Genomic DNA, 5726 nt, shown 5'->3' with positions numbered 1-5726 from the left:
ATTTATATTGAATTATGGCGGCATGTTTTGTTACTTCAGAACTAGTTTATCATATTTTGTTTTTCTAGTAATTGAATGATGATAATGAAATTGAAAGCCAGAAATTTGCTAAATGAAACGTTTCATCTTCTCTCTGTGTTCCCATATAGACCAATTCCAAAAGTTGCAACATCTTGAGGCTTTGTGTTCTTGCTACAGAATTGTTGTCGTTAATATTCTCCTGTGATATAAATGACACCTTTATGTTCTCTTTGTCTAGTTGAAACTTGAAACTTGAAACTTTGATGCTCTGCATTGATTCTTGGTGGAGAATTTTGCTGTTTATTACATACTCAAGAAAGTACCCGAAAGATACTAAAGTACAAGAAATTTCAGGAGGTAGAAGTAAAATTTTATTTGGGACTCAAATATGAAACGTAATCACAACGGAAGTAGTCTCTTGTCACCATATCATATTCCAGAAGAAGCTCCAGTGATTTTGCTCTTTTTCTCTTGACGCTTCTCTGTCTTACTTGGGTTCCAAGGTTTGTCTCCGATCTCAGTGTATGAAGGTTCATTATCTTCATTGACTACTCTGATGCTCAATAAAGGGACCTCCTGGAGCTGGAGTACCCCACATTCTTTTATCTCCCATGTTTTTGAATTTATTCTCTCTTCGTAAATATGCCAATAGCCGACCAGGAACTCAAAAACAAGCTCCGTGGAAGTCATTTCCTCTGTTTCAACCTCAACCTCGAATATGTATAGATGCCCCTTCACAACTTGTCCTGCTCTTTTATGGCAAGCAGTGAGCGCATTCCCTTCTGACGTGATGCTACAATATACAGTTTGTACCAAATCTGTAATGCCATTTTCGTCCCCATCAGCAATGCCATTTTCGTTCCCATCAGCACATATGATGCAAGCCTTAAATTTGGTTGATATACCAAGAGGCTTTTGATTCAACTTCACAGTTAAAGAACTCCCAGAAGATCGGTAAGTGAAGCACTGAGGCACTTCTGCAGCGGGAAATACTGCATATTGGTTGGTCAGCGTCAGGATGGCTAGATCTATCGCTTCTTGATTTAGTTTGAAGCAATTAATGAAGTTGAGGGAGTGATACCAGCTTCTTCATTCCGCTTAGTACAAGTCGTTGTAGACTAGATATTCTCCCGGTCCATGGATCAAGCTCTTGAATGTCTGTAGAAATCTTAGGATAACTTTTCAACAAAGAACAGTCTGAGAGATTGAGATATCCGAGAGATTCCAAGTTGATGTTGGCCAGAAGAATCTCTAACTTCAAGCATTTCTCTAATTTCAAATTCGACAATCTACCAAGGTTTTTCATAGAAGAAGGGAGCTCCACTAGACTTGAGCAATAACTGAGTTTCAGTTCTTCGAGACTAAGTATATTCCCAATAGAGGAAGGAAGTTTCACCAGACTTGAGCAATGACTGAGATCCAGTTTTTGAAGATAAATTGCATTCCCTATAGAAGAAGGGAGTTTCATTAGGCTTGAGCAACACCTGAGATCAATGCACATGGGATTAGTGACTGTTTCAATGTTGAAGGGAAGCTCCAACAAACTTGAGCATCCACTGAGACGAAGAGATTTGAGATTAGTGATGGTCGCAATAGTTGAAGGAATCTCCAGTAGACTTGAGCAATTAAAAATTAAAAATGTTTTCAGATTAACTGCATTTCCAATAGAAGAAGGGATCTCCGCCAAACTTGAGCAATCACCAAGATCCAATTCTTCGAGATTAATTGCATTTCCAATAGATGAAGGGAGTTCCACAAGAGTTGAGCAAGATTTGAGATCCAATTTTCAGAGATTAATTGCATTTCCAATAGAGAAAGGTAGCTTCTCTAAATTTGAGCAAAAACTGAGATCCAATTCTTGGAGATTGGTGGCAGTCGAGAGATCAGGAAGCTCTTCCAAACTGTCTGAATCACTTAAATCCATCCACTTCAGATTGTTGAACGGCTGCAATGACAAATAAAGGAAGCACACAAGACCAACACATTGATACAATTAGTATTAAACACATAATAGAACTGTCCGGTTAGATAGCCTAATTTGCACAGTTATTTCTGAAAATAAAGTATTGCTTACTCGAATTTCATCCCACAATTTCTCAAGATCGCTAAACTGCATCTCTAGTTTGACTAGGAACTTTGGATTAAAACTAGAAGGAAAAGTTGGCATCTGGAACTCCGACCACACGAGTACTCTAAGTTTTTGGGATATGTAGTTCAGACTTTGTGTGTTGATGCCATTGCCACTGATTCTTAAGAATTGAAGATTAGTCAATCTTTCAAAGGATCTTTCACTTGTACATGATATGTCCTCCTCCTCTTTAAGATCGATTCCTATGACACTGCTACAATCCTGTAAAACAACTCCCAATGGAACATCAATAGAGATGGTTAGTTATTATATAATATCAAATATATAGAGAGGACTGTACTGAGAATACCATCCTTAAAACTTACGGCTTTATCATCACTAAGTACTTCACCGATATCAACTGCACCATTCAAAAACTGGCGTTTACCAAGGTCACTAACAGATTGTTTTAGTACAATTTTTCTTCCCAATTGGACTAGCAACTCAGCCATTTGTATTGCTCTCGATTCCATAGATATGAGAGATTTTTCAGCTAAGACGCGAAGCCCTTGTGTCACATCCAAAAAACATTTTGCTAGACAGCCTTCCACTATATCAGCTTGTTCACCATTGAAAAAGCAGGCTATATGAAGAAATAAATGTTTATCTTCATCATTTAAGGCATCATAACTGAACTTTAAAATGCTTGCAATTTCTCCATCTCGGTCAATGTGTGTCTTTAGCTTTGGAAGTGCCTCTGTCCAATGTCGCTAGGAAATTCCCCGAAAATAGGAGCCCATAATCCTTAGCCCCAATGGGAGTCTACCTACAAGACTCACATTTTCACAAGCAAGCTCCTTGAAACCATCCTTAGGGCATTTTTTTATCAAAAGCATACATGCAGAACATTTGAAGAGCCTCATTATATGATGGTAATTTCACCTTGTGTATATGGTTGATTCCACTTGCTTTTAAAACCCTTCGGTCTTGTGTTGTGACGATAATTCGACTCCCATGACCAAACCAACAAGTTTTGTTCGCCATGGCTTCCACTTGTACTGACCGATCCACATCATCAAGGACGACAACAACTTTTCTGTCTTTCAACCTGTCTTTGACGATTCCCAAATGTGGAATCTTGATATCTGTCTCATTGGTTAGTAGAGACATAAACTGCTTCTGTAAATACAACTTCACACTGTAGTCATCAGAACAAGTTGGTATCACATACTTTCTTTTGATATTATCTATAAAGACATTCAGTTGGAAATCTTGGGAATGTTGATTGTATAGAGATCTAGCAATGGAGGTCTTACCAATCCCAGGCGGACCCAAAATCCCTATTTTTCTCACTTCATCCGAATCTAGCTGTAACAATGATCCTATTTTTGTCATCTGAGATTCTATCCCAACTAAGCCGTCAAAATCACTGGATGGTGCCGAATGGTTCAACTTGTATGAAACATCAGTGGCAATATCTTTAATCATCTCTGCGTCAGTCTTCCTGAACAAGGGAATGATCAATAGTTCCGTTATAGTTATGAAAAAATAGCACATATGTACTAGTATTTGGATATTCTCATACTAATAATTGTAGATCAAAGAAAGAAAGCAACAAGTATCTATCCAGGATGGCTGTTGTTTAAAAGCTACAAAGCTATAGAGGTTGATATGTTAGAAAGATTAAGAGCAAGTGAGAATTAAGAGGACGACGAACCAGTTTCTTGAACGGTAACGGGCGATTTTGGCAACTTCCACCAAAGCCTGTTTCCATATTTTGATGTCGCCCTTTGTTTTACCTTTACAATTTTTTTTAAAGACCTTCCCAAACTTACCGGTCTGCTTCTTTACATCAGTTGGATCCACTTCATAGAAAAGAGAAATCACTGTTTGCCCCCAACTTCTCTCTGCACTTCATGATCTCCACAAGCTCATTCAAGCACCATGTCGAAGAAGTGTAGTTCTCTGAGAGCAAGACAATAGAAATCCTCGATCCTTTAATAGCTTCTATTAGTTCAGGACCAATCGGCTTACTTCTCTCTATATCATTGTCAATGAATAGATCGATTCCTTTGCTCCTGAACTCCTTGAGGATGTGGCTGAGAAAGTTTTTTCGGACATCCTCTCCGTGGAAGCTTGGGAAGACATGGTGTTTCCAGCTGTGTGGAAAAGAATACGTAGGATCCAAAAGAGTTAAAGAAGAAGCCATTGTTTTGTTTTCTTGATGGGATCTTGATTTTCTGTTGAAAAAAATTGTACCGAAAAGCGCCAAGAAGCATATTGCAGCAGCAACAACGGTGGTAAGGGAAACATAAGAATCCATTAGTATAATGAAGAGAGGATCAAGATCACAGAGTTTTTTATGATGGAGGAATAATTAATAAAGAAGCTATGCGTACATACTAACATCAATTTTCGTTGACTGACTGGAATAAGCAAGAAAGAAAGTTTTGTGGAAACAAAAGGTATCAATATTCCACGCAAGATTTGTGGCCACCAATATCATTTGGGCCTACCTATCAAAGAGATAAGATACCGTTGCAGAAGGTTCACCACAATTCCTCACTTTGTATCCGTCTATACAAGGTTTGTGTCATATTAAAACGAACTTTAGCTCACTGAGGAGCATTGCATGTTCCAAAAGGTGCGTTTGACTGTGCATGTATATAATGCAAAAATATACTTAAGATTAGCTCAATGTGAGACAAAAAGACTGTTCTAAAGGAAGAAGAATGTGTTGTGTGTGGTAACGTAACGATACCTTGCAAAGGACTAAACTGACAAGACCATGTGAGACAACAGTTTGCTCCATCTACTGCTTCTCTGCATCTCCTCCACCGGCACTCCTCTGCGCTTAAGCATCAATTAGCACGTATTTAAAGATGACAAGAGGGGTATAAAAAGGCTTTTATACTTGAATATTTTGCAGAGATGTCTAAAAACGTTGTTTCAATTTTCGGGTTAGGTAGCAATAGATTCAGCAAACACCTCTTGATGAAGCTGGACCTAGCACCCGTAGAAGTTTAATGTTATACTAGATTTTGATTCACAATTTGAAAGCACAAAATTTATTTGGATAGAATTTGTTGCTTTGTTGTTGTAAAATTTAATTAGAAAATAAAATTAAAAAGTTTTTTTTTGTTATTTTATATGTTTTAAATTTTATCGATCTAATTATATGAATACTTATGATAATTATATTGTTTATAATATAGAGATTGATTAGATTATGACCCGGTCTTTTAAAGTTCGGGAATAATTTTTTAATAAAATTTAATTTACAAAATCAATATGTTTTAAAAATATTATTTTATTATATTTTTGAAAATGTAGTAGTATTTTTTTCATTAAATATTAAATTATATAAGATATTAATTAATTTTTTTTCAATGATTTCAACCGTTTTCATTATGCATTTTTAATAAAATCTCTGTAATTTGTCGGTGCGCAAACAAAAATATGTAATTTGTTGTGTGGTATATATTTTTGATAAAAATTTAATTATAAAAATTAGTTGATATCAATCTATTGACTCTAACATTTTATTTATTTATAATATTTAATTTAATATGAAAGCTTTTTAAGTTTAAATGAATGTGTTTATTTATGAAAATCTAAATAAAATAATCTATTAATT

General features: G+C 36.0%; 1 pseudogene; it reads right to left on the bottom strand.

Annotated features, from left to right (window-relative positions):
* Positions 1-266: 266 nt before the first annotated feature.
* LOC106347032 lies at positions 267-4527 on the bottom strand (annotated as a pseudogene).
* Between the last annotated feature and the right edge of the window lie 1199 nt (positions 4528-5726).

Source organism: Brassica napus, chromosome C1 (assembly GCF_020379485.1).
Source record: "Brassica napus cultivar Da-Ae chromosome C1, Da-Ae, whole genome shotgun sequence".
Lineage (NCBI taxonomy): Eukaryota > Viridiplantae > Streptophyta > Magnoliopsida > Brassicales > Brassicaceae > Brassica > Brassica napus.
This window is presented reverse-complemented; position numbering and strand designations above follow the sequence as displayed.